Here is a 6,032-nt window from a genome sequence, read left to right on the forward strand (position 1 = left end):
CGCTTCATCTGTCGGTCTTCTGTATCTGGTCCGTCGGTATTTCGTCATCATTGTCGTCGTCATCGTCGTCACGTCCACCTAATTTCCTCGTCCATCGCTTTGCAAGGTATGTTGCCCTAAATCGGTCAGTCATTCGGCTATCGACAGCTTCGAGTAGAATGTCAGTTCAGATAGTCAACAAACTTCGTCCACTAGATCGCTGGTTATTTTTTTCGTCATATGATGCAGTGCGGAGCTTCGTAGCCCGGTACGTTAGAGCAAATGCTACAAGATATCGGAAAGTGGTCCTGTATGTATCTGTCACTTTTTGGCAGCATCGCCTCAAGCGTCATAGTCTAATGAAATAGGTAATGTCTGTCATCGGCATCTGTGAGACAATAAACCCGAAAGGTTCTCTAACTGCTCGTGCACAGTCGCAGCAACCGAGTGATAACCGCCGGGGTACACGAATTTTATCGCCGTTTCGCATGTTTTCTCGTGCCGGTTTACCAGAAACGCGGAAGTAAACAGTTTGTCACAGCTTCGGCATCTGTATTTCTTGCTATACGTGTTCAGTTTTTTGATGAAACTCAAATGGTTTTCAAACAAATTGAGATTCACCACGCGCTCGTGACGTTCGGAGCTTCGCCTAACAAAAGTAACTTCGCCGTTTTCATTCAACTGGAACACGTTGATGCTGACCGAGAAATGACGCTCGACTTTACCGATCTCCGACATGGGCGTGCCAGGGTACGTTTCCGAACTATACCTGCCGTTGGCATAGTCGCCAAACAGCTGCTGAGCGGTTCTCTCGATCTTCTTTGTATCGCGAACGCGTTCGTAAGCGAGGCAACGAAACATACACATATTACACGGAAAAACGGCCGACCCTACATTCGATCCATGCGCTTAAGCGTTTACATGAACCGAACGCAGTTCCCGATGAAATAATATGGTAGACGTTTAACTGGAGCGCCTAAGGGACTAGCCAGATCCGCGCACAACCCGTCCAGCGTACGTTCGTCACGCGATATACCCGCCCATTTTGTTCGAGAAGTTTCTCTGTACAAACAAGTTAAGTCAGTAAGTATGTCCGTCTTCTCCCTGAGCTTCTGGTCGATTAAACGTCGTTATGACTTCGCGCGTAAATAGTCGATCGAACTACGGGCTTTGATCTCAAGAACAGTTAATCGGTTGTGAAATTTGATAGAAATCCTCATTTCTCCCGTTCGACGCGAATCGTTCAAGTCGATGCGAATCCAAAAGGAAAAATAACTTCAGATTATTGAATGATTTTGTAGGTGAGTGCTTGCTGGCGCGTAAATATATTAGCTCCTTTAATAATAGACCCTCAAGGAGTCATCTATTGAGAGCTCCTTTTATGGGGAAATTATAATTGGTCTTGTACATTGTGCCCACGACGATGATCCATTTTTTAAGATTGTTATTATACATTCGTTTAAGATCTAAGAAAGGCCCAAGAAACTTTCTGTCCCTCGGTCTCTCTCGGGGCCACTTGTCAGGATTTGATCGGTTTTTGCATAATTGTCTTCTGTTCTAAAAATGAAGTCTTTTTAAATACGTCAGTCGTCTTTTATCAAAAACATGTATCTAACCCCCCCACAAAAATGACCAGTGATTTCTTATCATTCCGTTTCGAGAGGCACTGAACAGAGCCCCCCCTTTTGCCCGGTGACCCCCCGCCCAGATGCCCCCCAGCCCTGAGGCAGTGTGCCACCCCCACCTGCCCCCCTCCCCCGCGTGCCGCCCCCCCCCTTTTAGGCTCAGTCCAAGTCTACTACTATTTTCGATTTACACTTTCACACTTGCAGTGTGCGTCAGTACTCTAGCCAAGGACAGCTATTTAGAAAACCGTAATTAATTTTTTTACCTATCTACCCTTCTCCTATTTCCTCACTTCCCCCTTTTTTTTTCCCTTTTTCCTCTTTTTTCCCTCGCTTTTTCCTCCCTTTTCCCCTTTTCCTCCTTATTTTTCTTCTTTATTTTACCCCCTTCCCTTACCTTTCTTTCTTTTCCGAGTATTCATTTCCCCCCTTTCTTATTATCCTTCTCACTTCTTCCCTGTTTTGATACCTACCCCCAATCCCCAAAACCCGCCCCCTTTCCTTTTCAACGTGGGCTGTAATTTCAATTCTTAAAAATTATAAAAAAAAACAAATAGTTAATAACATCTGTCTAGATGCTTCACGGAGACGTGCACCGAACATACGTGCTACGTTATCGCTGGAGTAAAAAAACTGAGTGTGTGTGTTTGTAGTGGTGTGTGTACATCGCTGTAATTCACAGAATAATACCCTTAACTCTCCTTTTGTCATTTATTTTCGCCTCTCTGTTCTTATTCACTCTTTCTTACTTATTTCTTTCGAAGCTTCTTCCTCTATTCCTTAGGCTTCTTGAATAAAAATATATATATTATTATAGTATTACTATAATATATATATAGATGAAATAAGATACAATAGAAAAAAAATAAAAACAAACAAATATCACGAAAGTATCAATATAAAAACGAATAAATGTACACACTACACGATTAACCAAACCTAGCATCCGACCGCTTCGTATTAGCTGCAGGATTTCAACCTCTGAGTTGACACTTCGAGTTGTATCACTCCGATCCTAGACTTGCTAAAAATTAAAAAAAGAACAAAGAAATGAGAACATATCTAATATCGACGTAGGTCTATTCAGCGTAATTTTAAATATTTATAATGAACATACATAAATCAATTCCAATGTAAACTCCTCTTAATAAATTTTTAATGCACGTTTGGCTGCTTAGCCCCTCTAAACCTCTTTCTTAGTAATTTCTTAGCCACCTTTGTTTAAGGCAGTGAGGCCTCCCCTATTGGCGTACATATTCCTTACCTGCATTATTCTTCCTCAGTAAATCTCTCTTCTGATACTTTCTCTCACTCATGTTTTACGCTGTTTACTGAAAATGCGGAAAAAAAAAAAGTTCTAGATTACTCATGCGTGAAATCACACATTGAATTAAAATGAATAAATAGAATATAATTAAAAGTAAAAATGTATATTATATATCAATACCCTCAAATTCTTTGTTTCTGTTTTAGCGGATACTGCTCCGCTCTTTCGCTTCAGCCCTTCTTTTTTTCGGGCAGCCTTCCCCGCTTCTTCCGAATGTCGTCTTTTTTCAATTTGAGAAGAGTTTAAAATCCTTCTCCTCTCTGTCTCTTCTACTTTCTGTCCGTTTCTAAATGATTACAAAATTAAACATAAACAATATTATTGTATTAATAATCTGTATATTTGAAAACTCAATTAATGTATATTTCAATTGAATATAGGACTGATAATTATAGACGTACCTCTGTTTTTTCCTTTTCTTTCCTCCTTTGGATTGCCGCCTCCTCGTGCCGCTTTTATCTCGTCTGACTCTTACGTTTAGCAGATGTCTTATCCTTTCTTCCTCCTTTTTTCCAAACGATCAATAATTGTCTAAAGATTTCCATATCATAATCAAACCATACCATTGCAAATTTAGTCGTAAATTCGGCGAACCATATCTGTCGACGGTGTAATGTCAAATGTGATATTGTACGTACGTATCGTGACGTGAATATTATAATAACTAAATACAATATTAGTGAGCATGCCTTTCATATTTGGCATTTGTATCGGTCGAAAACACGACCAGTTCAGTCAAACGTGCGTAAAAATTCGCTTCAGATGCAAAATTAACTTATTATACATCAAAGGTAATTTGTTTGTTTTAGTTCGTTCTGATTAAGGTACTATTTAACAGCTAGGACCATTTAGACGACTAAGTAACTGATTATTAATTAATCAACTTAGTATGTAATACCTGTTTACAGAACGGACCCCGTCAAAAACAAAAAACGCGAAAATGACTTGTTAAAACTAATCGGATTCGCTGTTGTTTGCTTTTCTGTTTACAATTATCGTTTATGTGCTAGTATAATAACAGGTGTCTGACATTTACATTATAATATCTATACAGTGAAAGTTACTGTTTCGATATCTATATCAACGTTGTCTGCCCACGACTATATTCAAACGGAATGACAATTTCAACGACGTCTAATCATACTTTACTCTATAATACCTAACAAGATTTCCCTTCCTTTTTAATCTCATTACAACATATATGGTCACCTGACAAAGGCGACGCCCTACAAATCGCTTGACTAATCTGACGAGAACCTATTTTTATTATGTGATTATGCCCTAATAAAGCATCACTCACGAACACTACACGTCAATAGGTCTACGAACCATATCACTGCATCGAGAATATGATCCTCTATCCTAGCCTTAGTCACTTCCTTTGTACATGTTGCACTTTTCTTCAATTGAGCCAGCTGGTGTATTCAGGAACATATACACAATAAATAAGATTAAATTCTTATTCTATTCCTTTCCTCTAGTTCTGTTCACTCCTGTTAACCACGAATATTGGGCTTACAACTATGTGCTTCTCATCATAGTGGCTTCAATGGTAGATGTAAGTTTTGATCTTAAACTCTCAACATGAAATGGTGAGATTAAGAGTTTCCCAGTTTCCGAACATTGGTCTAGGTTCTGTAGTATCGAATCAAACAGCGCAAAGTCTCTTATTTCATTGGACGACGTAATCAGCTTCCTAATAACTATGACTACCTCTCAATTTTTGTGTCGAGTTGGTGGTCAGAAACCCTCGTATACAGTGTTCTACACAATGTAATGCAATTATATCCTTTTAATTACACAGAATCACACACAGAGGACAGACTATCTGTGTCCATGTGAACTTTGGAACAACTGAAGACAAATAATTTTCGCAATTGCAGATATTCTACACACTAAGATGTTTACAGTTGTTTGTGATCATGGGACGATCACATTTTAGCACAAAAATTGTTAGTGTCATTAAGACCCCCCTTTTCGCTTTTGTTTTTGTGGAGTAGATTGCCACATCCAATTATCCAGTCCGTTCCTGTAACGCACACATTTGCGTCACATCCATATTTGAAATTTGTGCTTGTTTTTACTGACAGTTGCACTCTTGATAAGGTTTAACATCACAACTGTTGCGTAGCCAGAGTTTAGCTATTTTCTCCCATGGATGAGATACCCATCATATAGTAACAGACTGTACGAGAAACGCTTGGTAACACGACTCTTATTGCATTTTCCCTAGTCTTTTGTTAGATCGCTCGATGAATTTAAGGTGCAAGTCAGTACCTGCAGTACCCATACATAGTCACACTGTCATAATTCCCATTGTTATCGTACAACTATTCTACTCAGCTGCAGAGGTATTAGAACTGGCGTGTGTGTTAAATAAACAGTTTTTTCCATCCTTGTGCCCCTGTGGATTTTGTTCCAAATGGTTATGGACATTAATAAGGACACTCTTAATATAGACAATTTGACAGTTATCTCTTCTCACTATTGCTATTATTATTTCAAAGTAGTGAATCGCATATTTAGTTTGCTCAAGACAATGTCAGGAGGGCGAAGACTCATGTATTTAATAACCACGACACCAATAGGCTGTTTTATTTATTCTGGTATAAGATCTGCGATTGATCCACACACCAAAACGTTGCATATTAACAAAGTGGCCACGGGGTCACGAACAGTAAATCCAGATTCTTCATTAATATAGATAAATTAAGAAAAATCTTGTTTTCCGCTTAACTCCCTGGTAAACCACAGTCCATCCATATATTTATTTTCGGTGTCCGTTTCCAATACAGTTCATACTCTGATTACGTAAGTTGTCCCCTCCCTTTACTAACATCTGTGAGAATAACAACAAGACATCCGGGTAGACCGGATATAGTTTATCTCTGTTGCAAGATTTTTCTACAAATAATTGTTTATTAGCCCCCTTAGCTTTTTTAAAGACTCATTTAATAACAGACCTCAAAGTGTTCCCAGGTAATATAGGACATTTTTAGTTGGAATAGTGTATCACAGGTTTCGTTCTTTGATGCCTGGAGACCCGACAATTCACGGTGAACATAGTTACTGTAAACGCGTGTTACCCGTTCCTTCACGTT

Source organism: Argopecten irradians, chromosome 7, assembly GCF_041381155.1.
Source record: "Argopecten irradians isolate NY chromosome 7, Ai_NY, whole genome shotgun sequence".
Lineage (NCBI taxonomy): Eukaryota > Metazoa > Mollusca > Bivalvia > Pectinida > Pectinidae > Argopecten > Argopecten irradians.